The sequence below is a fragment of the Musca autumnalis genome, unplaced genomic scaffold, assembly GCF_047663935.1.
Source record: "Musca autumnalis isolate F117 unplaced genomic scaffold, ASM4766393v1 scaffold_5, whole genome shotgun sequence".
NCBI classification, from domain to species: domain Eukaryota; kingdom Metazoa; phylum Arthropoda; class Insecta; order Diptera; family Muscidae; genus Musca; species Musca autumnalis.
The window spans coordinates 70,189,690-70,216,371 of NW_027412088.1; the positions used below are offsets into that span (position 1 = coordinate 70,189,690).

Here is a 26,682-nt window from a genome sequence, read left to right on the forward strand (position 1 = left end):
AGTCTTTAAAAAATGCACGATTTTTGAAAATAATAGTCTTTAAAAAATGCACGATTTTTGAAAATAATAGTCTTTAAAAATGCACGATTTTTGAAAATAATAGTCTTTAAAAAATGCACGATTTTTGAAAATAATAGTCTTTAAAAAATCCACGATTTTTGAAAATAATAGTCTTTAAAAAATCCACGACTTTGGAAAAAAAATATTTAAAAAATCCACGATTTTTGAAAATAATAGTCTTTAAAAAATCCACGATTTTTGAAAAAAAAATATTTAAAAAATCCAAGATTTTTGAAAATAATAGTCTTTATTTTTGAAAATAATAGTCTTTAAAAAATCCACGATTTTTGAAAATAATAGTCATTAAAAAATCCACGATTTTTGATAATAATAGTCTTTAAAAAATCCAAGATTTTTGAAAATAATAGTCTTTAAAAATCCACGATTTTTGAAAAAAAAAATTTAAAAATCCACGATTTAAAAAAAAAAAAAATAATCATTAAAAATATACACGATTTTGTGAAAAAATATTTAGTTTAAAAAATCTACAATTTTTGAAAAAAATACTCTTTACAAAATCAACGATTTTGGAAAAAATATTCTTTAAAAAGTCCTCGATTTTTTAAAAAATTATTCTTTAAGAAATCGGCGAGTTTTGAAAAAAATATTCTTTAAAAAGTCCACGATTTTTGAAAAAACATTTTTTAAGAAATTGGCGGCGTTTAAAATTCTGCTTTTTTTTAAAACATCCACGATTTTTGAAAATTATATTCTTTTAAAACTCCACGATTTTTGAAAATTATATTCTTTTAAAAATCCACGATTTTTGAAAATTATATTCTTTTAAAAATCCACGATTTTTGAAAATTATATTCTTTTAAAAATCCACGATTTTTGAAAAAAAATTATGTAAAAAATCCACGATTTTTGAAAAAGATATTCTTAAAAAATCCACGATTTTTAAAAAATATATATTTTAAAAAAATCCAAGATTTTTGAAAAAGATATTCTTAAAAAATCCACGATTTTTGAAAAAGATATTCTTAAAAAAATCCACGATTTTTGAAAAAGATATTCTTAAAAAAACTACGATTTTTGAAAATAATAGTCTTTAAAAAATGCACGATTTTTGAAAATATAGTCTTTAAAAATCCACGATTTTTGAAAATAATAGTCTTTAAAAAATCCACGATTTTTGAAAATAATAGTCCTTAAAAAAAATCCACGATTATTGAAAATAATAGTCTTTAAAAAATACACGATTTTTTAAAATAATAGTCTTTAAAAAATTCACGATTTTTGAAAATAATAGTCTTTAAAAAAATCCACGATTTTTGAAAAAAATTATTTAAAAAAATCCACGATTTTTGAAAAAAAATATTTAAAAAATCCAAGATTTTTGAAAATAAAGTCGTTAAAAATCCACGATGTTTGAAAATAATAGCCTTTAAAAATCCACGATTTTTGAAAATAATAGTCTTTAAAAATCCATGATTTTTGAAAATAATAGTCTTTAAAAAATCCACGATTTTTGAAAAAAAATATTTAAAAAATCCACGATTTTTGAAAAAAAAATTTTATAAAATCCACGATTTTTGAAAAAAAATATTCATTAAAAATATCCACGATTTTGTGAAAACATATTTTGTTTAAAAAATCTGCAATTTTTGAAAAAAAAAACTATTTACAAAATCAACGATTTTGGAAAAAATATTCTTTAAAAAGTTCACGATTTTTGAAAAAATATTTTTTAAGAAATCGGCGGGGTTTAAAGTACGGTATTTTTTAAAAATCCAAAATCTACGTTTTGTAAAAAAAACACTAAATATCAAAGATTTAGAAAAAAATGTTCTTTCAAAAAATTCTTTAAAAAATTGTGTATTTTTGAAAAAAATATTCTATAAAAAATACACAATTAAAAAAATCGGCATCAGTCATATTCAAGCCTGCCTGTACATTTGGACCTCTCCCTTCAGACCATGAAGATCTCTCCTGTCGTGCCTGGGTGCCTGTCCACTACGTCGTGGCATCGACAACATCTTGCTGTGTTGAGATCTTCGTCTCCTGATGAAGATGGTCCACTGGTATCATCATTGAGACACACTGCTACAGCACTCAGGGCGGCATTCAGGTTTGAATATTCTTCCACTGTATAGCGCTAACAATTTCATACCACACTGCTGCATCATAGCTTACCACAGACCGTACTATTATTTGATAAGCGATCAACAAGGTTTCTTTGGCAGCACCTCAAGTACTTCCGTCCAGCGACTTGAGAACCTTCTTCCTATTTCTGAACTTGTCGCAAAGGGCTGTGGCTTGCGTGGACGACTGAAACATGCTGTCAAACGTTACACGCAATTTCTTGGGGGTTGTTAGTAGTCGGAATAAGGGTACCATCGACCAATATGTTCAATGAGAGTCTCATTAACGAATTTAGCGGCGGATGTTTTCATATTCCTCAGATGGAAGAACTGAACTATGTTAACTATGTAGACATTTAACATATCCCATATCCCATTGACGATAGGACCCGACTCCAAGATCATACTATCATCCGCACATTACGTCTGCAGGGTGTGGGATTTCAGAATGGTAGAGTTTATGCAGTTACCAAGATATAGCCCCGCCTTGGGAAAGTCCCTGTTTCATACCAAGGGCTTTGCACTTCTTGTTTCTGAATTCTACAAACGACTTTTGATTATCTAAGGGAAGTCTTTTCTATATCTTCGAACAGCTTGACATGGTTGACAATATTCGATAGGTCACCCTATCTGGTTCGTTCGCACAGCCTGCTCTGGTTTAGCCCTCAACTGATATGTGTGAATAACGCGTGTAATGAAGATGTGGTGCTGTGCATTTTCCGGAATCCATGCTGATGTTTGCCAACGGGGAGGAGTAGAGCCTCTAAATTCTTTGCTACTGGTGATAAGAGGGGATCGATAGGTCACCCTATCTGGTTCGTTCGCACAGCCTGCTCTGGTTTAGCCCTCAACTGATATGTGTGAATAACGCGTGTAATGAAGATGTGGTGCTGTGCATTTTCCGGAATCCATGCTGATGTTTGCCAACGGGGAGGAGTAGAGCCTCTAAATTCTTTGCTACTGGTGATAAGAGGGGATCGATAGGTCACCCTATCTGGTTCGTTCGCACAGCCTGCTCTGGTTTAGCTCTCAACTGATATGTGTGAATAACGCGTGTAATGAAGATGTGGTGCTGTGCATTTTCCGGGGGAGGAGTAGAGCATCTAAAATCTTTGCTACTGGTGATAAGAGGGGATCGGCTTATACGATTCACCGCTGCATCTTTGCCTGACAGAAGTAGCGGGACCACCATGCCATCTTTCCAGTCTTCTGGAACAATATGTGTGGTGAGGATTCTTGTTAAATACTCAGCTCCGGGTTCATCCAGTTGCTTAAGCATTACCTTTGAGAATCCTCGTGGGCGCAACGCTTTGGACGACGTTCCCATGGATGATCCCATTGTAATTTGTTGTGGTACTTCCTCGGACTATTCTTATACGGCGTACCACACTCCTCTTCGCCCTATCACTTTCGTGGTGCTCTATAAACTGCCGCTCACCTCTTTGGGCCAGTTAGTGTCACGCCTTTGAAAATAACTGCAAGTTTATCACCCTTTTTCCCAGATTCGTGAGCGATTTATCCGTTGCCCATAAGTTCCTTAATCCTGTAACAGTGAAACAACGCAATTCAGGTGGTCTACTCACTTTTTCCGCTTATGTTCGTCTTGGGTCTTCAGGATTCGTACGGTGAAGCTCATCGTTGGGAAATTTGGTCTGATTTCGGGTATTCAACCAGCAGGTATATGGCGAGCGGCTGCAGCATTGATGATGTCTTGGAACGTCCTTACCGCTACCCGAACATCAGAGGGATTGGACAGTTCTCTGAAGCGGTAATTGGTGAAACTTTCTTACCATTGACGAATGTGCGGCATTCAAAGGTGATGAAATGGGGATGTCTGCTTATGGAGACAATTATGGGGAGATGTTTTGATCCAAGGGAAATTACGGACTGCTAGGTAACGTCATTTATTAGACCCGATGGTTGTCTGGCGAACTGTGACACTCTCAATCTGCCCGTCCGTCTGTTTGGCTAGTGCCAGATGTCTTGGAACGTCCTTTCCGCTACCCGAACATCAGAAGAATTGGACAGTTCTCTGAAGCGGTAATTCTTATCATTGACGAATGTGCGGCATTCAAAGGTGATGAAATGGGAATGTCTGCTTATGGAGACAATTATGGGGAGATGGTTTGATCCAAGGAAATTACGGACTGCTAGGTAACATAATTTATCAGACCCGATGACACGATGGTTGTCTGACGAACTGTGACACTCTCAATCTGCCCTTCCGTCTGTCTGGCTGGTGCTCACGATAACTCTCGAACGATTAAGCGATTCGAACCAAATTTTGGGTATCGTAATATTTTGTTCTAAGATGGGCCATACCGGTCCACTCCTTCTGGTACCTCCCCCACAAAAGTTCACAATTTTTCTGTAAAATGGTGTAAACGATAACACTTCTCGAAGAGAGCAATCGATTTGGTCCAAAATATGCACATCGTACTATTCCTTCGTGATATAGATCATGTTCGAATATGAACTATATTGGTCCACACCTTCGGGTATCTCCCACACAAAATTCGTATAAAGTGAAGTTTAAGAGCTCCTCTCGCATTGTTTTGACATTTTTTTCAGTAGATTGTCTCCCTTTATGACGGTAAATTTTTTTTTGGCTCCATACTTCCTGAGGTAATGGCCTAATAGTTCCAAGAAATCCTGACGGCACCAACTATAATGGCAAATCCTCAAGATTACTCTCGCGGGGAGATTCTGATTGGTGCAGACTTTGCACATCGTATTATTTCATCTAGATATAGATCAGGTTGAAATAAGGACTATATGGGTCCACTCCTTCGGGTACCTCCCACACAAAATTCGGAAAAAGTGAAGTTTAAGAGCTCCTTGCGCATCGTTTTGATTCTTTTTCAGTAGGTTGTTCTAGCGGCCTTATATACAGCTGTACAAATTTTTTCCCGGAGTAAGTCAATATCCCGAAAAATTCTCTCAGCTACCCGAGGATCTGATGGAATGGTATGGACATCTCTCTGAAGCATTGATTGGTGAATTCTCCGAGCATGGGGATCTGGCAAAAGGAACAAATATATGTCCCGGGATTTTTTCTATACCAGCGTGGAACAAAAGAGCTAAGATCAGGTATTCCGGAATATATTGCAGTTCCCATGGTGAAAAATGTATAAACACGTAATTGTTGTTGTGATGGCCCCTGATTGATTGATTGATTCTGATATATGGGACACTTTAATGTATCGTGTACAGCATGCCACAAAAATATCGAAATGTGATCCGATTTTAACAAAGTTTTGTAGGTTTCGTTTTTCAACCCCAGCAACAGTTCTGTCAGCCTTACACGACTGAATGTCCTTTCATTGTTTTCGAGTCTCTTTGAAATGTTATACCCATCCAAGCTCTACATTCAGGAGACCATATTTAGAACAATTTACTTTCAAAAGTCCTTCTCAAAAATATGTATTTCTTCATATTTGGTAAAATACTTTAATTTAAGAACTACTTAACTTAAAGGCATGATAACATTGCCCTGTTTTTCATTTGTTTTCTTAAAAATGAACGCCGCCATCACTACTAGAAGCAAGGCAAGGTTTCTTAAAATTAAAAGTGAAAGTTGTTTTTTCCTTAATAAACAACACCAAAACTGAATTTGGGTGTGGGGTGCAGCATTTTAGTATTTTGTTTAACCGTTGATTTTATTCTTGTATTGTGCAACCACCAACTATCAGCCAGCCGAACCAACCAGCCAACCAATCAAGCAGCTATCCGCCGCCACTTATTCTGCCAGCCATTCAACAGTTTATGCAGAATTCCATATCGGTTCATATAAATCTGTTTGGGTTCTGCAACGACCTTGTCGAAACTTTGTAAGCAATTGATCTATGTATATCACAATATAAATAAACTGGACAGACTGATATCCATCCAACCAACCATCCAGCCAAGTCATTCAGTTACTAAGTACACCACATATCTCACCAAATAAATTGTACTTTTAAAGTAAGAAAAAAATCTATATTTTTAACTATTTTATTATTAATTTAAAGTATTGGCCAAAACAACAATCCATATACAACACACATAGATAGAATGTAAATATTAACCAAGAAAACTAAATAACCAAGCAATGAGAAACAAACAAAAAGAAGAAAACAGAAAAACTCTACGAAATACAAGAACAACATTTTGAAAGTAGGGCGTTGGTTTTGGCCACGGCATGTCCACAATAAATTGGCTTCAAAAAAGTTGACACAAAAGGAGACAGATTAAAACAAAAACCAGATTACAACAAGTGTTTGAACAGAAAGAACTGAACTTAAATGACTGACTGACGGACAACTAACTGAATGAATGAATGACCGAGTGGCAGCCAAGCAGCCAGTACCAAGTCATTGTTGGCTATTGCCCTGGTCACTCACTATTTTATTAAAAATGCAATGGGTGGAGTGTTGGTGGTGGTGATGGTGGTGGTTCTGCTTGTTAGTAAAGGAGCTAGCTGTTGTTGTTGTTTTAGTTGGTCAGTATTCTGTGACAGTTAAGAACTGCAGAAAACACCTTGTAATGATTTAAGATCAAGTAAAACAAATACCAATCCGAACGAACCGAACCACAAACCATAACAATTTTTACCATTCTCTATAAGAATTTTTGGCCAAACAAAAAACTGCTGGCCAAAGAACATTTTTGTTGGTTTAATTTAAAATAAATAAAAACACCTTTTTGAAGGCTGTTTGTTTGTTAAAGTGCTGTCAAAAAGGCATTCTCGCTCGCTTGCAATTTTGCTCAAGTGCAAATTATGGTTTGTGACACCCTTTTTGCTGCAGCAAAGAAAAAGTAAAATCGAATGCGATTTTAATCGCTAATATTAATTGGCCAAATTAATTTTAGTTATTTGAAAGTAGTATTGAGATTTAAAAAGGAATTACTAACAAAATATTAACAAATTGGTTGTCATTGATAAACTGTACAAAATACTTTAACGTTTCCAATTTTTGAAAATCTGTTGGCAGCTTGGAAACAATTGTTAGCATGGAACTCTTTTTAAACTGAATATCCTTGATTTGGAATTGCAGGAAGGTGTTCAAAACCATTCAGTAAACAAAACATTCAGTAAAATTCCAAGATGTATGAAATTAGACAGAAAACGGTCCGTTTTGAAACGAACGAATTCTGAAGGAAAGTTATATGGATGAAGTTATTGATTTAGGATCGAAACCTCGGGAGAAATCGTATATATCTGTCAAGATTTCGACGTGTGTGAAGATAAATTGGATTTCAAATTACTTACTTACTTACTTACAGAATACCGCGCCTTTCCATTTCCTCATCCACTTGTATGCTCCATCTAAGCTTAGGCCTGCCGATCCTGCGTGCACCGCCATGTGGCATGTATTCATACGCCTTTTTAGCGGGTTCATCATCGCTCATTCTCATGATATGGCCTAGCCAACGCAATCGTTGCATCTCGATACGTTGAACTATATTCATGTCTTTGTGTAGCTTATATAGCTCGTGGTTCATACGACGTCGATATTCACCGTCAACGCAAATCGGCCCGTAGATCTTTCGAAGAATTTTCCTCTCAAACACACCAAGCACTGCCTTATCTGCTTGCGCAAGTACCCATGCTTCGAAACCATACATCAGCGCGGGTAGTATCATTGTTTTGTAAAGCATTATTTTTGTTTGACGAGTTGTGGCTTTGTTTTTGAAATGCTTACATAAGCCAAAGTAGCATCTGTTGGCCAATACAATTCTTCTTTTTATTTCACAACTGATGTCCTTTGTTGTGTTTACGGCGGTGCCGAGGTAGACGAAGTATTTTACTACCTCAAATTTATAGGAACCAACTTCCACAGTTGGTCCGATCTCACTGGACTCATTGCGCGTCGACACCATCAACTTGGTCCTTTCGCCGTTTACCGCCAGACCCACTTTAGCAGATTCTCCTTCGACCTTCATAAAGGTATCGGTTACTTCTTTTACTGGTGGTCCCATGATGTCTATATCATGAGCATAAGCAAGTAACATGTGGCTATGGGTGTAGATTGTGCCACTTCATTTGACGTTTGCATCTCGTATAACCTTTTCTAGCAGGATGTTGAAAAGATCACACAAAAGGCTGTCTCCTTGCCTGAAACCTCTTTTGGTACAAAACTCTTCGGAGAGGTTCTTTCCTGTTTTAACCCAGATATGCCCATTGCTTGATCGTGATCATTTTAAAAGTATTTTTATATTATTTTAGAAGCAAATGTGAAATAATAACAGTATGTTTATATGTTTTTTAAAAATTTTTTGAAAAAAGTGGTTTTTGTGGCCACTTTTGGACACAGGGTTTTATCATATAACTGGGAGTTATGGGACATAAAACATTTGACATATAGTCCAAAGACACCTTTTCGGCATCTAGTTAACGTTTTTTCGTAGTAGGCTCCACATCGTGTATGTTTTCGTTATAAAATTACCCAATAATTAATCGGTCATAACGCAAATCATTGTAAAAACTATGCGATCGGTGGCAACTTCGATGAACTAGACCTCAAAACTCAAAAATAGTAGCTCAAAATAATGGAATCACATAATATCCTAAGAGCTACAGATGTGTACTGAGTATATCACCAAAATAAACGGTACTTTGATAAACATAACATATCAAATTAGCAAGAATTTTGTGTGTCCTATATATAGGACGCTGGGCATATCTGGGTTAACTGCAGATCTTGTGTCAGTTAGAGTCATTTTACAAAGCCGAATGAGCTTTGCGGGAATACCAAATTCAGACATGGCTTGGAATACCTTTGAACGTAGCGGGCTGTCGAAGGCTGCTTTATAATCGAGAAAGGGTGATATGTGTCGATCTGCATTTCTTGGATATTCTCCAGGATTTGCCGCAGGGTAAATATCTGGTCAATGGTGGACTTGCCAGGTCTAAAGCCGCATTTTTATGGTCCAATTATTTCGTTGACCATGGGCTTTAGTCGCTCGCACAATATCCCAGACACTATCTTGTAGGCGATAGGGAGAAGACTTATGCCTCTATAGTTGGAGCATAAAGTCTTATCTCCTTTCTTATGGACGGGACCCAGGATGCTCAGGTTCCAATCGTCGCGTACGCGTTTTTCCTGCCAGATGGAGCTAACTAGCTGATGCATACACGTTATCAGCGTGTCGCCTCCGGTTTTAAACAGGTCGGCTGGTAGGCCACCAGCTCCTGCTGCCTTATTATTCTTCAGCCGGTTTATTGCTGTCTTCACCTCATCTTGGCCGGGTGGTATACATTCAATACCATCTTCTTGGGATTGGATCTGTGGTATCTTCGTCGTCGTACTGGATACCAACAGTTTGGAAATATGTATCAGATACCAAATTGCCTTGGTGACCTCTACAGGAGGATGTGGCTATACCCAATCCATCAGTTTGATGTTTCACTCTTTGGTAGAACTTTCGGACTTTATTCTGTCTCCTGTACATCTCGATATGTCCACACTCCCGCTTTTCCGTCTCTCTCTTTTTCCTGCCGAAAATACGTTTCTCCTCTCTCCTTTTCTCCCGATACCTCTCTCGTGCGCTACGCGTTGCTGCTGATTGTAAAGTAGCCCTATATGCCGCATTTTTCTCTTCGGTAGCAGCACGACACTCCTGGTCATACCATGGATTCCTTGGTGGAGGTCTCCGGTATCCAAGTACTGATTTTGCGGCTGTTTTCATGGAGTGGGCATTGTTTTGCCATTGTCCTGATATGTTATCGGGACGAGGAGTGCTTTGATTAAGCAGTTGGGCCAGTTGAGTGGAATATGCTGTGGCTATCTGTTGTGATTGCAGCTTACCGATGTCCAACTTCCGTGTTGTGTCTGTTCGTACTTTGTTTGCTACGTTTAATCTGGTACGTACCTTTGCTGCAACACGGTAGTGGTCCGAGTCTATGTTTGCACCTCGGAACGATCGTACATCCAACACGCTCGATGCATGTCTTCCATCTATCACAACGTGCTCAATTTGATTTCTTGTTCTTTGATCTGGCGACAGCCCGGTGCCCTTATGAATATCGAGATGCTTAAGTCTGATACTGCTAATTGCCATGTTTCTTGCAGCTCCTAAGTCTATCAGCCTCATACCATTGTTAGACGTTTCACTGTGGAGACTGAATTTCCCGACTGTTGGGCCAAAGATATTCTCCTATCCAATTTTGGCATTAAAATCGCCTAGTATAATTTTAATGTCATGGGCAGGGCAACGGTCATAAGTTTCTTCTAAGCGCTCGTAAAATGTATCTTTGGTCTGTTCGTCCTTGTCTTCAGTGGGAGCATGAACGCAAATAAAGCTGATGTTGAAGAATTTTGCTTTTAATCGAATTGCAGCGAGTCTTTTATTCACTGGGGTGAAGCTGGAAACCAGATGTTTATACCTTCGACCAACTACAAATCCTCAACCAAACTCATGCTTTGTGTCATGGTAGCTATAATACAGTGCGTCACCTTTAGGTGTTGTTGTGACGCCTTTCCCAATCCATCGTATTTCCTGTATGGCAGTAATGTCGGCCTTATACTTTTCAAGTACATCTGTCAATGCGTAAACTGCACCTTCTCTATAAAGAGTGCGAACATTCCAGGTGCAGATTCGCACATCATTGTCCTTAAAACGTTTGCGGGGCTCGTCAACTTTAGAGGGGTTTGTTTTTCTTTTCTTTCGTTTTTTCATAGTAGGATGTTTTTTTTTAGAGGGGGAGGGGGGGTGTTGGTTACTAGCCCGACGCCCAAACCCAGTTTTTTAACGTTCTTATGGGTGAACGCCCGGCACATGTTAGCTCACTACATTTAACGGGTGTTAAAGGCAGCTCCCCAGGTGACACCACGGGGAGGTCAGTGTCCACTTGAGATGAGAGAGGGACCAAGATAAATCCTGGACTTTACCATGTTTAAGCTGGTCAGGTATCTTGGTATCTTCCATCCCCTACGTCACCCTAATTTGTTCTATTTTTGTTTATTCCATCAGCAAGGTATTTAGTAATTTTTAGTACGAGTTTCCAAAAAAAGACCCTTTGGTAAATTTAGCCTCAACTCCATCAGTGACCCTTATGTTAAATTTCTGGTATTCTATGACTACTTTTTCGCAAGACAGTCTGACATTTTTAGTAGCTCTTTCGTATTTTAAGTACTCTTCTAGCACCAATTTCCAAAAAGCCCTGCCTTATTTCCTCCTTTCTGCCCTAAAAGTGGCCTGAGCGTTGATATGTCAGTCACTCATCACTAAGCAATCTGACATTCAACTATCGATTTGTTAAAAATATTTCTTGCTCTACACATCCGACCCTTAATCGCAGTTTTATAACCCACATCTTTTAAGGAATTAACATAGCTGAAGTGTATCGAAGTTTCATATTGTATACCATAATCGCAGGTTAAAATAAGAGCAGCGGTGCTTGAGTCATAAGTAACACCTATTAATTCATATTTTATTACATTTTTTGTTTTTTTTTTGTGAGGGGTTGGATGGTTAAGCTCTTTAACGTAACTTTTGACACAACAGCAACAACGACAAGAAAAACGCTAAACGACATTTACTTGAGACGAACAACATTCCTTTTTTTGGATTGTTTGAGGCCAATCTTCTTGAATGTGGTGGCCCAGCAACAACAGTCACTTGCTGTCGTACAACGCCAGCAACATTTGCTTTTGTGGAAGCAATTGGAGAACTCCAAAGAGGTTTCTTGGCGGGTTGGATGTTTGCACTAATGTTCTTCTTTGGCGATCCAGTCAAAAAGAAAAAAAATGTTTGTACATAAGTGTAAGGAATTGTAAGATAACCCAGCATAAGCAAACATTTCAAACATCACCATCACCACCACAACCACCCCTTCCTTCTTCTGTTTCCTGCCGCGATTTATAGACGTAATATAACAACTATCGAATTTTATTTTTCAACTGTCTGGCATTTGGTTTTTCGGTCAGTCGGTCTCACGGTTGGTTCGACTTTTTCAGTTTTCTGTTTTTTCGGTTGTATAGCTGGTTATCAAGTGATATTTTGCGGTGTTGGTTGGTTGGTTGGTTGTTTGGTGGTCGGTCGGTTTTAAAGCGTGGCCTGGCCGTTGTTTGTGGTACATTCAACTGTAATTGCAACCAAAAACAGCAGCAGCAATAATAACAACAACGAAACAACCAAAAAAGTGGAAACACTCTTTGGTGGATTATGATACTACTGCCCCAGCAAAATTTAATAACAACAAATACCCACATATCTACATATAAACATCATCCATACATCCATACAAACAAATAAAAACTAAATAAAACAGGTATGTTTGGTTTTAAGTTTCAAGGACTTTTGGTGGACATTCACTTTTCAAAAAAGCAAATCTTACATTTACACACACACACACGTACACACTCTCACAGGCAAATAAATCCAAATACCAACACCAATACTCTCGGCTTAAACAGCAATGCCGCCGCCATCATCGTGTTGCATGCAAAAGTGCATGGCATCTAAATGATTTAGTTTAAAAACAAAAGTAATAACAACAACAACCACAACAACAGCAACAACAACATGCCAGGCAATCAACCAAAAACCATGCCAAGCCAATGTACTCTGAGCAAGCGCAAACTGCTTTTAATAACAACAGCAACAAGCGACTAACTGTCGAACCGAGTGAATAGCAGCAGCCAACAGCCTCTGCAGCAACACCAGCTTAAGAACGAACCCACCAAACAAGTTGCTGCAATTCGATTTCAGTCAGACATTTACCAATTACATTGAATGGTAGCAACTGTTTTGCACTAAATTGATGCTACACCTATGGTGAAACATACACACATACATATTTACTACGATTCAGAATGTAAGCTTTTGCAAAAGCTTATTAAATATTAGTGAAAGTACATAAAAAGCTTGCGAAAAGTATACATTGGCTTTTAATAGAATCTCGGAATGACTGCAGTTTTCAGCCCATTACTGGGCTGAATTGAAATTTTTTTGTGGAAATTTGAATTCAGCAATGTTGTTGTATTGAAAAATTCGTATGGAAAATTGTATTCAGCAATGCCGAGTTGAAAATATAGCATGGAAACTTGAATTCAGCAGTGCTGAAGTGAAGATTTCCTTTGGAAACTTGAATTCAGCAGGGCTAAATTGAAGATTTCCTATGGAAATATAAATTCAGCTGAAGATATCCTATGAAAACTTAAATTCAGCTGGGCTGAATTGAAGATTTCCTACGGGAACCTTACTTCATCTGGGCTGAATTGAGTTCATATGAAAACGTTAATTCAGCTGGACTGAATTGAAAGTTTCCTATGGAAACCTGTATTCAATGAGAATGACTTGATGATTTCCTATGGATACTTGTATTCAGCAAGGCTGAATTAAAGATTTCCTGTGGATACCTGAATTCAGCATGACTGAATTGAAGATTTTTTATGGATACTTAAATTAAGCATTGGCAGACGTACTTAAAAAGTACAAGACCGATATTACTGCCATACTGGAAATACGATGGATTGGGAAAGGCGTCACAACAACACCTAAAGGTGACGCACTGTATTATAGCTGCCATGACGTAAAGCATGAGTTTGGTTGCGGATTTGTAGTTAGTCGGAGACTAAAACATCTGGTATCCAGCTTCACTCCAGTGAATGAAAGACTTGCTGCAATTCGAATAAAAGCTAAATTCTTCAACATCAGCTTTATTTGCGCTCATGCTCCCACTGAAGAAAAGAAGGAACAGACCAAAGATATATTTTACGAGCGCTTTGAAGAAACATCTGACTGTTGCCCTGCCCATGACATTAAAATCATTCTAGGCGATTTTAATGCCAAAATTGGAAAGGAGAATATCTTTGGCCCAACAGTCGGGAAATTCAGCCTCCACAGTGAAACATCTGACAATGGTATGAGGCTGATAGACTTTGCAGCTGCAAAAAACATGGTAGTTAGCAGTACCAGATTTAATCATCTCGATATTCATAAGGGCACCTGGCTGTCTCCAGATCAGAAAACAAGAAATCAAATTGATCATGTTGTGATAGATGGAAGACATTCATCGAGCGTGTTGGATGTACGATCGTTCCGAGGCGCAAACATTGATTCGGACCACTACCTTGTTGCAGCAAAGGTACGCACCCGCTTAAACGTAGCAAACAAAGTACGAACAGACACAACACGAAAGTTAGACATCGATAAGCTGCAATCACAACAGATAGCCACAGCATATTCCACTCAACTAGCCCAATTGCTTAATCAAAGCACTCCTCATCCCGATAACATATCAGCGCAATGCAAAGCATTGCCCACTCCATGCAAACAGCCGCAAAATCCATACTTGGATACCAGAGGCCTCCACCAAGGAATCCATGGTATGATGAGGAGTGTCGTGCTGCCACCGAAGAGAAAAACGGGGCATATAGGGCTACTTTCCAACCGTAGCAACGCGTAGCGCACGAGAGAGATACAGGGAGAAAAGGAGAGAGGAGAAACGTCTTTTCCGCAGGAAAAAGAGAGAGATGTAAAAGCGGGAGTGTGAAAAAATCGAGATGTACAGGAGCCAGAATGAAGTCCGAAAATTATACCAAAGAGTCAAGCATCAAACTGATGGCTTTGGAACAGGCACATCCTCCTGTAGAGACCAGCAAGGTAATTTGGTAACTGATACAAATAGTGTACTCAGGATATGGAAAGAACATTTTTCAAATCTGTTGGTATCCAATAGCAGCGAAGACGACGAAAATACCACAGTCCCAATCCCAGAAGATGGTATTGAATGTATACCGCCCAGCCAAGATGAGGTAAAGACAGCAATAAATCGGCTGAAGAATAATAAGGCAGCAGGGGCCGATGGCTTACCAGCCGAGCTGTTCAAAACCGGAGGCGACACGCTGATAAGGAGTATTCATCAGCTAGTTAGCACCATCTGGCAGGAAGAACCACTACGATTGGAACCTGAGTATCCTGTGCCCCGTCCACAAGAAGGGAGATAAGACTGTATGCTCTACTATAGGGGCATAAGTCTACTCCCTATTGCCTAAAAGATCGTGTCAGGGATATTGTGCGAACGACTAAAGCCTATGGTCAACGAGATAAATGGACCATACCAATGCGGCTTTAGACCTGGCAAGTCCACCATTGACCAGATATTTACCCTGCGGCAAATCCTGGAGAAGACCCAATAGATGCAGATCGAGACCTACCACCTTTTTGTCGATTATAAAGCAGCCTTCGACAGCCAGCTGCGTTCAAAGGTATTCCAAGCCATGTCTGAATTTGGTATCCCCGCAAAGCTCATCCGGCTTTGTAAAATGACTTTAACTGACACGAGGTCCTCAGTTAAAATAGGAAAGAACGTCTCCGAAGAGTTTGGTACCAAAAGAGGTTTCATACAAGGAGACAGCCGTTCGTGTGACCTCTTCAACCTCCTGCTAGAAAAGGTTATACGAGAGGCAAACGTCAGAAGAAGGGGCACAATCTACACCAATAGCCACATGTTACTTGCTTATGCTGATGATATAGACATCATGGGCCGATCAGTAAAAGAAGTAACTGATACCTTTATAAAGGTCGAAGGAGGATCTGCTAAAGTGGGTCTGGCGGTAAGCGGCGAGAAGACCAAGTTGATGGTGTCGACGCGCAATGCGTCCATTGAGCTCGGACCGACTGTGGATGTTGGTTCCTATAATATTGAGGTAGTAAAAGACTTCGTCTACCTCGGCACCTCCGTAAACATAACAAACGACATCAGTTGTGAAATAAAAAGAAGAATTGTATTGGCCAACAGATGCTACTATGGTTTAAGTAAGCAGTTTAAAAACAAAGTCACATCTCGTCAAACAAAAATAACGCTCTACAAAACACTGATACTACCCGTGCTGATGTATGGCTCCGAACCCTGGGTACTTGCGCAAGCAGACATGGCAGTGCTTCGTGTGTTTGAGAGAAAAATTCTTCGAAAGATCTACGGACCAATCTGCGTTGACGGTGAATATCGACGTCGCATGAACCACGAGCTGTATCTGCTATGCAACGACATAAATATAGTTAAACGTATCGAGATGCAGCGATTGCGTTGGCTAGGCCATATCATAAGAATGAGCGGTGATGAACCCGCTAAAAAGGCGTATGAATACATGCCACATGGCGGTGCACGCAGAATTGGCAGGCCAAGGAATAGATGGCGCAAACAAGTGGATAATGAGATGAAAAGGCGCGGTATTCCAGAGTGCGAAGCAACAAATAGAGAGGAATGGAGATCTCTTTTTAGTTCGGCCTATAGAACTAACGTTCTGTAATGGGCCAGCTAAGTAAGTAAGTAAATTAAGCAATGTTGAATAAAAGATTTCATATGGAAACTTATAGTCTGTTAGCTTGAACTGAAGATTTCCTTTGGAAAGATAAATTCAGAAAGGCTGAATTTAGAGTTGGGCAATTGAAATACATAGTGCACCTCCCTAGTTCAAAAACGTATTAGTAACGTCATACAAACTACAAACTAACATTGAACTATATGGTGAACTAGGTCGTTCAATTGAACTATTGAACTGAAATCAGGAAGGTTGAATTGAAGATTTCCTATGGAAATTTGAATTCAGCAAGGTTGAGTTGGATATTTCCTCTGGAAACTTGAATTCAGCAAGGCTGAATTGAATATTTCCTGTGGAAACTGGAATTCAGCAAGACTGAATTGAAGATTTCCTATGGAAACTTGAATTCAGCAAGGCTGAATTGAAGCTTTCCTAGGGAAACTTGAATTCAGCAAGGCTGAGTTAAAGATTTCCTAGGGAAACTTGAATTCAGCAAGGCTGAATTGAAGATTTCCTAGGGAAACTTGAATTCAGCAAGGCTGAATTGAAGATTTCCTATGGAAATATGAATTCTGCAAGGCTGAATTGAAGATTTCCTAGGGAAACTCGAATTCAGCAAGGCTGAATTGAGGATTTCCTATGGAAACTTGAATTCAGCAAGGCTGAATTGAAGATTTCCTAGGGAAACTTGAAGTCAGCAAGGCTGAGTTAAAGATTTCGTATGGAAACTTGAATTCAGCAAGGCTGAATTGAAGATTTCCTATGGAAAACTGAATTCAGCAAGGCTGAATTGCAGATTTTCTTAGGGAAACTTGAATTCAGCAAGGCTGAATTAAAGATTTCCTATGGAAACTTGAATTCAGCAAGGCTGAAAATTTAAATATGTCATATAAATTTAATCGCAAATGTTAAATCCACTAAATTCAGGGAATTGTTAGAAATGTTGTGGAGAAAATTATACACCTATGTATATTAAATTACAAAATTTTGGGAATTTTTAAAAGAAAAAACGAATTTACAGAAAATAAGTTATTTCATAGAAATATGCTTAAAACGTCTCAAAAATATCATTTTCATGTAAAACTTTAAGTTTTCTAGCAAAAAAAAAGTAGGAAAAAAATTTCGGCGCTAAGTGGGTTAATTGACAACATTTTGAGTGATTTTATTGTCACATTCGAACATTTATTTGGTCGGCTTGTTTTTTTTATTTTATCTCCCACATTAAACACAATTTCTTTTGTTGTTTCGAAATACAGCAGCCGCAACATTTGCCATTAAAATGTCATTATGTCCTCGTAATATTAATATTGTTGGTGGTACTCGTATTGGTTCTGAGACCACAACGGCAATCTTTTGATTTTATTTTATTTTTTTTTTGAATTACTATTGAGTTGGAACAACTTGTTTGCAACAATGTTGCAAATTGAACAATAAGCCAATACAAACTAAACAAATAAATTAGAAAAAAAATTCTACAAATAATATTTCAAATGAATTATTGGTTTTTCAAGATTGTAAACCATGGACGACAAATGGCAACGGGTTTTTTGACTAGTTATCGTAATTTAGTAATAATTTGATTTGTATTTAATTTTTTATTAATTTTCTTTCGGTTTATTATTGATTTTTTGTTGTTTTAAAATTTGTCTGCAATGTTTGGAAATATGAAGAAATATTTTAAATATTTTTTTATGAGAAATATTTTAAATATTTTTATGAGAAATATTTTAAATATTTTTTATGAGAAATATTTATCAAATATTTGATATGGAATACACATCTCTCATTTACTCAAAGAGTGACATGTTAAAAAAATCCAATTTCGAAAAATGCGCGTTTTAAACTGGAGATTAAAATTTGACTTCCAAACTAAAAAAAATTATTACACCGAAAAAAAAAATACTTTTACAATATTGTGCAAACAGCTAGCCAGATGTCAGTGTTAAATTTCTGTGCACGATCAAGCATTATTTGAAGCATTTTAGTGCTTTACAAACTCAAAAAACTATTTTGTTGAATTATGCCAAACCCGTAGTAAATGGGCTGTAACTAGTTTAGTTTTGGAGATATCAGCATGAAAATTTGACACAAGATAAAATAATTAATTTTTCGTTGGAATCGATGTTAATGACCGTTTATTTTTGCAAGTGAAAAAGGAATGGCGAAGATTCGAACCCACACAACCACCACTATGTGACATGCATGTTTCGACAGAGAAGCCACTCCACAGCCGATATATCAGATGAGCCGCTCTACCAACGGCGAAACATGCCCTAATAAGCAAAAATTTTAAAATAGAAATCGTTGAACAAATTTAATTTGCTAGCTATGGAAAAAAGCACATTTTCATACCCTGCACCATAATATGGAGGGTATAATTAAATTTGTCATTCCGTTTGTAACACATCGAAATATTCATCGGAGACCCTATAAAGCATATATATTCTTGATCAGGGTAAATTTCTAAGTCGATATAACCATGTCCGTCCGTCCATCCATCCGTCCATCTGTTGAATTCAAGATACAGCTCGCAATTTTTAAGATAAAACTTTAAAATTTGGTACAGAAGTTTCTATACTCCTAGAATGTTTGGTATTGCAAATGGGCTACATCGGTCCACGTTTTGATATAGCCCCATAGAACGGTACCACCCATTTTCCCACGGCAGCGGGTTCTTTCGTACCGGATTGACCCGGAACAACACAAAACCGATGTTCCGGCCAGCGGCTGCCACCTCAGTGTGTACATGTTTGTATTTGTTTCGTTTTTCTGTATTGGGAGCAGTATATACCGGAATGTCTGCTCCGAATTATGTTGGTCCGAGCCGGGACGGAGGAAAACCCAGGACCAATATATCTGTGCTCAGTTTGTCACATTCGCATCTTCAACCACAACCAACCTTCGGTGAGATGCAATAGACGTCAGGAGTGGGTGCATCTAAGGGGTTGCTCTGGACTCGTCCACGTGAGGGACTACGACAGGGACAATGTTGCTGCATGCTGCGTGAACGCAGTCCCCAGCGAGTCGTCGTCGGATTACGAGACTCCCTCGTCGCCTAATTGCGAAACTCTCTCGCAGTCCCCTCGACAACAACCGCACACGCAACCTTTAACACCAGCCGTTGTTGTCCCAATCCCCGAAAATGCAGCCGTTTTGCAATTGAATTGCAATGGACTCCGAGGTAAGATCGAGGAGATAGTAGATTTTATGAGTCGGAAGAACATCAAGGTCGCGGCGGTGCAGGAAACCAAGCTGAACAACAACCACAGCTTAGAGCATTGTGATGGTTACAATGTTCTGAGGAAAAATCGCACCAGAAGTGGAGGTGGGGGATTGGCTTTCCTATTGCACCAGTCTGTCCAATACGGACCTATCTCGCTTGAGCCTGTCTCTAATGACCCGTACATGGAATGTATGGGGGTAGCAGTCAGGTGTGGAGCTGCCGAGATAGAGTTGCTGAATGTATACATCCCGCCGAGAAATAGCTGTATCCCTGATTATAGGCATGACATTAGCCCGCTCTTGCAAGCTCATAATCGTCTGGTCCTGGGGGATTTTAATGCGCATCATGAGATGTGGCATTCGGCCCTCGGAAACGACCAGAGAGGTACAGCGCTGGCTGAGCAGATTGATAGCTCTACGTTTTGCACGGTCAATGAGGACGCCCCTACCAGAATTAGAGGAGAGTGTCACAGTTCGCCTGACTTAACCATCGTGTCACCTGGTCTGACAAATGACGTTACCTGGCAACCCGTCATTTCCCTTGGATCAGACCATCTCCCCATAATTGTCTCCATTAGCAGACCACCCGACTTCATCACCTCTGAACGCCGCACGTTCGTCAATCATAAAAAAGCTGATTGGCCGAGTTTCAGAGAGTTCACCAATCACCGCTTCAGAGAATTGCCCAATCCTTCTGATGTTCGGGTAGCGGAAAGGACGTTCCGGGACATCATGACTGCTGCAGCCGCTCGCCATATCCCTGCTGGTCGAATACCCGAAGTAAGACCAAATTTCCCAGCAGAGGCGACGGGATTAGCAAATGAGCGTGATGAGCTTCGTCGATGACCCCAGAGTCAGGGAGCTGACACTGGAAGTTAACAGGCTGGTCGGCGAGCATAAGCGGAACAAATGGTTAAATCATCTGAAGAGCTGCAACATTGGAGCCGGTATAGGAGAATTGTGGGCAACGGTTAAGTCACTCTCGAACCCTGGAAGAAGGGAAGATAGGACCTCAGTCACGTTTGGCGACGTTACGTTGACTGACCCGAAGAGGTGCGCAAGTAATTTCAATCGACAGTTTGTCAAGCATCCCGAGACTGACAGGGCGAAGAGAAGAGTATTACGTCGCATCAGATCTCTTCCTGGCGAGGATGAACCACCACAATTTACAATGGATGATGTTGCCACTGCCATCAGGAACGCTAAATCATCCAAAGCGTTGGGCCCTGATGGAATCTCCATGGTAATGTTGAAGCAGCTGGATGAGCCGGGAGTCGAGTATCTCACCAAAGTCTTCAACTTGTCGCTAGCCACCCTCGTTGTTCCCGAAGTCTGGAAAATGGGCAGGGTGGTCCCACTACAAAAGCCAGGCAAGGATGCCAGCAAAAGTGAATCGTACAGACCGATTTCGCTTTTGTCGCCCGTAGCAAAGACACTTGAGGCCTTGCTCCTCCCCAGTATCAGAAATAGCTATCAAGTTGCTGATCATCAGCATGGATTCCGTAATCAGCACAGCACGACAACAGCGCTGCACTCAACCAGAGACGGCCGTGCGATAGAACAGTGATGGTGGCGCTTGACTTATCAAGCCCTTTGATACAGTCAGGCACTCCACGCTGTTTGAGGACATTGAGAAGACAACCCTCCGTCCAAGCTTGAAACGTTGGATAGTCAACTATATGTGTGGACGCCAGTCGTACGTGGAATTCAGGAATAAGAAGTCCAAACCCCGTAGAGTGAAACAGGGAGTTCCCCAATGTGGGGTGATATCTCCGGAACTGTTTAACCTCTACCTCTCCTGTATTCCACCCCCTCCAGACGGCATTGAGATCGTGACGTATGTGGATGATTGCACGATCCTAGCGTCGGGTACCTATCCTGATGACATTTGTGAGAGACTGAACAACTATTTAACCGATCTTACCACCTTTTTCCATTCGAGGAATATGCAGATTTCCGCCACAAAATCTACAGCCACTCTGTTCACCACATGGACAGCGCAGTTTGGACGTGAGTTGAATGTCGTGGTCGACGGTAGCAGAATTCCGACCACAATCTGCCCTAAAATTTTAGGGGTCACATTCGACACTACATTCACGTCGTGCGCACACGCCACAGCTATCTGCGACAAGTTGAAAAGTAGGAACACGGTCCTCAAGTCCCTTGCCGGCAGCACTTGGGGTGCAGATAAAGAAACCTTGTTGGCCGATAGGTCGGTCTGTGGTAAGCTATGCGGCTCCAGTCTGGTCCCCGAGATTGTGTGATTCGAACTGAAAAAAGATTCAAACTTGCCAGAATGCCGCCCTGAGAACAGCGACAGGGTGCCTCCTCAAATCTTCAGTGGACCATCTACATGAGGAGGCAAAAATTCTTCCTGTAAAGCAACACAATGAGATGCTTTCGTTGCAGTACCTGCTTGGATGTTATCGTGTGAGCCATCCCAATCACCATCTTGTGGGTAGGCCCGGCCCATTCAGGGAGATCAGGAAGGATATCCATGCTCTAGAGGGAGAGGTCCAACGATACAGGAGAGAACCCCTAGATCAACAAGCATGTCAAACAGGATTGAATAGCATTCACACGGACGCAGTTGCCAAGGCCTTAAGCAATTATAGTGTGAATAAAGTACTCGGAGTACATCCTCCATCTATCGCAGCTGAGGAGCGTCAGCTGCCACGACAAACTAGAGTAGTTTTGCCTCAACTACGCTCGGGATATTGCAGTCGCCTAAATTCGTATTGGACGGAAATCGATCGCACCGTGCAAGACATATGTCCAGTATGCGGCATGGACCCGCACGACACACAACACCTTTTTAACTGCCCCGCCAATCCTACCCATCTTACTCCAGTGGATCTGTGGCTACATCCCATCGAAGCAGCCATTTTTCTGGAACTGGAGATAGACCCAGAGCCAGATTGAACAGAGGAACGAACATATAAACATAATAAAAACACTGTTACAACAACAACCCGATTTTCGATATTTTGAAGGTTTTAGCTTCATTATCACACCGAAATAGCTGAAATTTGGTATTAAGTGTTCGTTGGTGGTATAAAACTTTCCCCCAGAATTTTGTTGGTATGGGTCCACGCCTTCATATAGCTCCCATAGAACGGTACCTCCCGATTTTCGGTATTTTGAAGGTTGTGGTCTTAATATTACTCCGAAATTGCTGAAATTTGATATTAAGGGTTCGTTGGGGGTACGAAACATTACCCCAGAAATTAGTCGGTACAGGTCCACGCCTTTATATAGCCCCCATAGAACGGTACCCCCCGATTTTCGGTATTTTGAAGGTTGTGGCCACAGTAATCCACTGAAATGGCTGAAATCAGGTATTTGGTCTTAATTTGGGGTATTAAACGTTCCATATAAAATTTTCGGTACAGGTCCACGTCTTCATATAGACCCCATAGAACGGTACCTCCAGATTTCTGGTATTTAGAAGACTGTGGCCTCAATATCCCTCCGAAATGGGTGAAATTTGGTATTAAGGCTTCCCTGAGGGTATAAAACATTTAATGTGAAATTTGTCGCTATAGGTCCATGTCTTCATATAGCCCCCATAGTACGGTACCTCCCGATTTCCGGTATTTTGAAGGTTGAGGCTGTGGTTATACATTTCTATATTTAATTGACTTGTCTGAAAAGAATTTTAAACAGAAAAATTTTACATACAAACATTTTTGTACCTATTATTGAAATATTTGTTGCATAAGAAAATATGTAAAATGCATACATTTTGCATATGCAAAAATTTGGCATATGTCAAATGTCATATGTTTCGATTGCAGTTTAATCAGAAGCCAAAAATATGCTCAGTCCCAAAATTTTACATGAATCGGATCAATAATAGGGGTTGCATAAAATTCCGCTGTATACACGCAGCTCAACAATATATTTTGTGTCATCATGTTTCCTAACAAAAAATATATGGTTGAAACAACAATATATATTTTCAGATTTTTAAAATAAACTGTTTTGTTCTTAGAATATGATTGTTCTAACAATATCTCCTCACTGTGTGTACTGATGAGCCGCTCTACCAACGGCGAAACATGCCATAATAAGCAAGAATAAGCTCTGAAAAAACACTTTTTTTTAAGTTATACCACTCTTTGAGTAAATGATATGTTATGGTTTTTTATTCAATTTCCCTTAAAATCAATTTAATTTTTAGCCAACCTAGAATTTCATTCTAATTTAATAAAAATAATACCTCTTATAAGAATTCCTTTAAACCACATACCGATTGTTTACACCTTATCATTTTTATACACAACAATTCGTGTGAATTTCATTTGTGGTTTAATCTGCAAACTTCATCATTCATCATTCAAATTCTCTTTAATTTTGAGGTAGGTCGATTTGCGGAAAACTACAAAAATAGCGCAACATATGGTACGGAAAGTTATCAAAACAATTCACGTAAACACAAACGTAATTTTTCCAGACAACTTTTTGTTCCACAAAATATGTGTAGGTATACCAAGGGAAGTATATACATCGTTATATACAAAGTTTGTTATATAAAAATATATGTATGAGTCATTTGTCCTAAAAGGACTCACAAGCATGACAAAAATCAAAATACAAGAGAAAAAGTTGTTGAGTGAGTGGGCAAAAAAAAAAAAAAACAGAAAATTAGCGAGATTACGGAAGTTAGTCCTCTATAAAAAACTCTTATCATTAACGCTTTCAAAGAAGGAAGCAAAGGGACCTTATTTCACATTTTCTGAGAAAAAAAAAACAACACAGCCATGGTAACGAAGAAGCTATATCGGATAGACATATAATTCTCTATTTTTTCTCTCTATTTCTCTGGCCATGTCTTTGCAGACATATTCGTTGAGCAAAAGAGCCATGAAGTTAGACGCTGAAAGCTTTTTTACATTATTGAGCTGAACTCAATTTATGTTGTGCTTTTGCCACTAAATGAGTGTGGTTCCTTTGGGAGAGTAAAGAAAACTTATACTGAGAATATGTTTTAGTCCGTATGGAGACATAATAATAAAAATCACGTTTCTTTTTTACAGAATATTCTCGATTATTTTGGAAAATGTAACATATGTTAGTGTTGAAACACCTGCTAAATAAATGCATCATCACAGCAAACGACATAATGTAGATGGAGTCGTATATCCTTTAAGGGTTTTAAGTGTTTACTTCAATTTCATAAACAAAATAGGTATCACCTTAATCTCTAAAGGTCATTGAAGGTCTTCATAGTTATAACACCAACTGTGATATTTCCCTATACATTTTGTTATTTTCTGCAACAAAGGTTGGGTTTGTTTAGTTCCTTTGGTGACCCGCTACGGAGTACATTTCTGTGGTTTTTAAGAAAGTAGCATAAGTCGATTTACGACATTTTTAGTTTATGCGAAAAAATTGTTTAGAAAAAAAAATAATTAATTAAAAAAAATGATAATCAAAATCATAATTGCGACGAATACTGGCCGAACTTTTTATACTGGCCACCATAAAATAATCTAAATTAAAATGGAATAATTAGTTTCCTTCCACTATTTTAGGTGGAAAAATTGTTCGACAACGGATACTTCAAATTCCCAAATTATCTAATCTAATCTAAACAAGTAAGAAGGAGTTAAATTCGGCTGGGCCGAACTTGTTATACCCCCCACCATGAGTTGTCTTGAAGTAAAACGGAACAATTAATTTCCTTTCGTATATGAAGAAGACTGAATACCAAATTTCAGAAATTTCGATCAAATAATGTGGCTAACCTTCAAAATAATGAAATTCGGAAGATACCGCTCTAGTATATCACAAATTTTTTTTAAATTTTTAGACTCAAAGAAGACTAAATATGGGAAAGACGTGGACCTATTCTGATAATTCCCTTCTGGAATAAAATATTCCCATGGAAGACTAAATAACAAATTTCAGTCATTTCGGAGGGCTATTGACGTTCATAATTACGAAAATTGGGGGGTACCGTTCTATGGGGGCTATATCGACGAGTTTCAGTCGGAAAGATTTTAACCTCCAACATAAACAAAATACCAAATTTCAGCCATTTCGGTGGGTTGTTGTGGCCACAACCTTCAAATTACCCTTCAAAATACCCAAATCGGGATGTATCGTTATATGAGGGCTATATGTGAACCTGTACGGCAAATTTCTGGGGGAAAATTGTATACCACCAATAATTTCATCCACTTCGGTGGAATATTGAAGGTGTGGACCTATATCCACAACCATATGGTGGAAAGTTTTGTACCCACAATGGCCTCAATATTCCACCGAAATGGCCACAGCCTTCAAAATACCGAAAATCGGGAGGTACCGTTCTATAGGGGATATATGAGAGCGTGTACGTATACCGAAAAATGTCATATGGAAAGTTGTATACCTCCAATGAAGACTAAATAACAAATTTCAGCTATTTCGGTGGAATGTTGTTGCCATAACCTTCAAAATACCGAAAATCGGGAGGTACAGTTCTATGGGGGTTTTATTAAGGCGTGGACCTGTACCGACAAATTCCTGGGGGAAGTTGTATACCCCCAACGAAGACTAAATACCAAATTTCAGCCATTTCTGTTGAGTATTGAGACCACAACCCCCAAAATACCGAAAATCGGGAGGTACCGTTCTATGGGGGCTATATGAGGGCGTGGACATATACCGAAAAATTTCATATGGAAAGTTTTATACCTGCAATGAAGACTAAGTACCAAATTTCAGCCATTTCGATAGGTTATTTTGGCTATAACCTTCAAAATACCGAAAATCGGGAGGTACCGTTCTATGGGGGCTATATTAAGGCGTGGACCCATACCGACAAATTCTTGGGCGAAAGTTGTATACCCCCAACGAAGACTAAATACCAAATTTCAGCCATTTCGGTTGAGTATTGAGGCCACAACCCCCAAAATACCGAAAATCGGGAGGTACCGTTCTATGGGGGGCTATATAAGGCGTGGACCTATACCGAAAAATTTCATATGGAAAGTTTTATACCTCCAATGAAGACTAAATACCAAATTTCAGCCATTTCGATAGATTATTTTGACTATAACCTTCTGAAAACCGAA

The 26,682-nt window shown here is 39.1% G+C and overlaps 1 protein-coding gene across 1 annotated transcript in view; it reads left to right on the forward strand.

Annotated features, from left to right (window-relative positions):
* Positions 1 to 26,682, forward strand: part of LOC141406669 (terminal nucleotidyltransferase 5C) — a 502,050-nt gene that overhangs the window by 145,508 nt on the left and 329,860 nt on the right. The gene's annotated exons all lie outside the window — the stretch shown is intronic.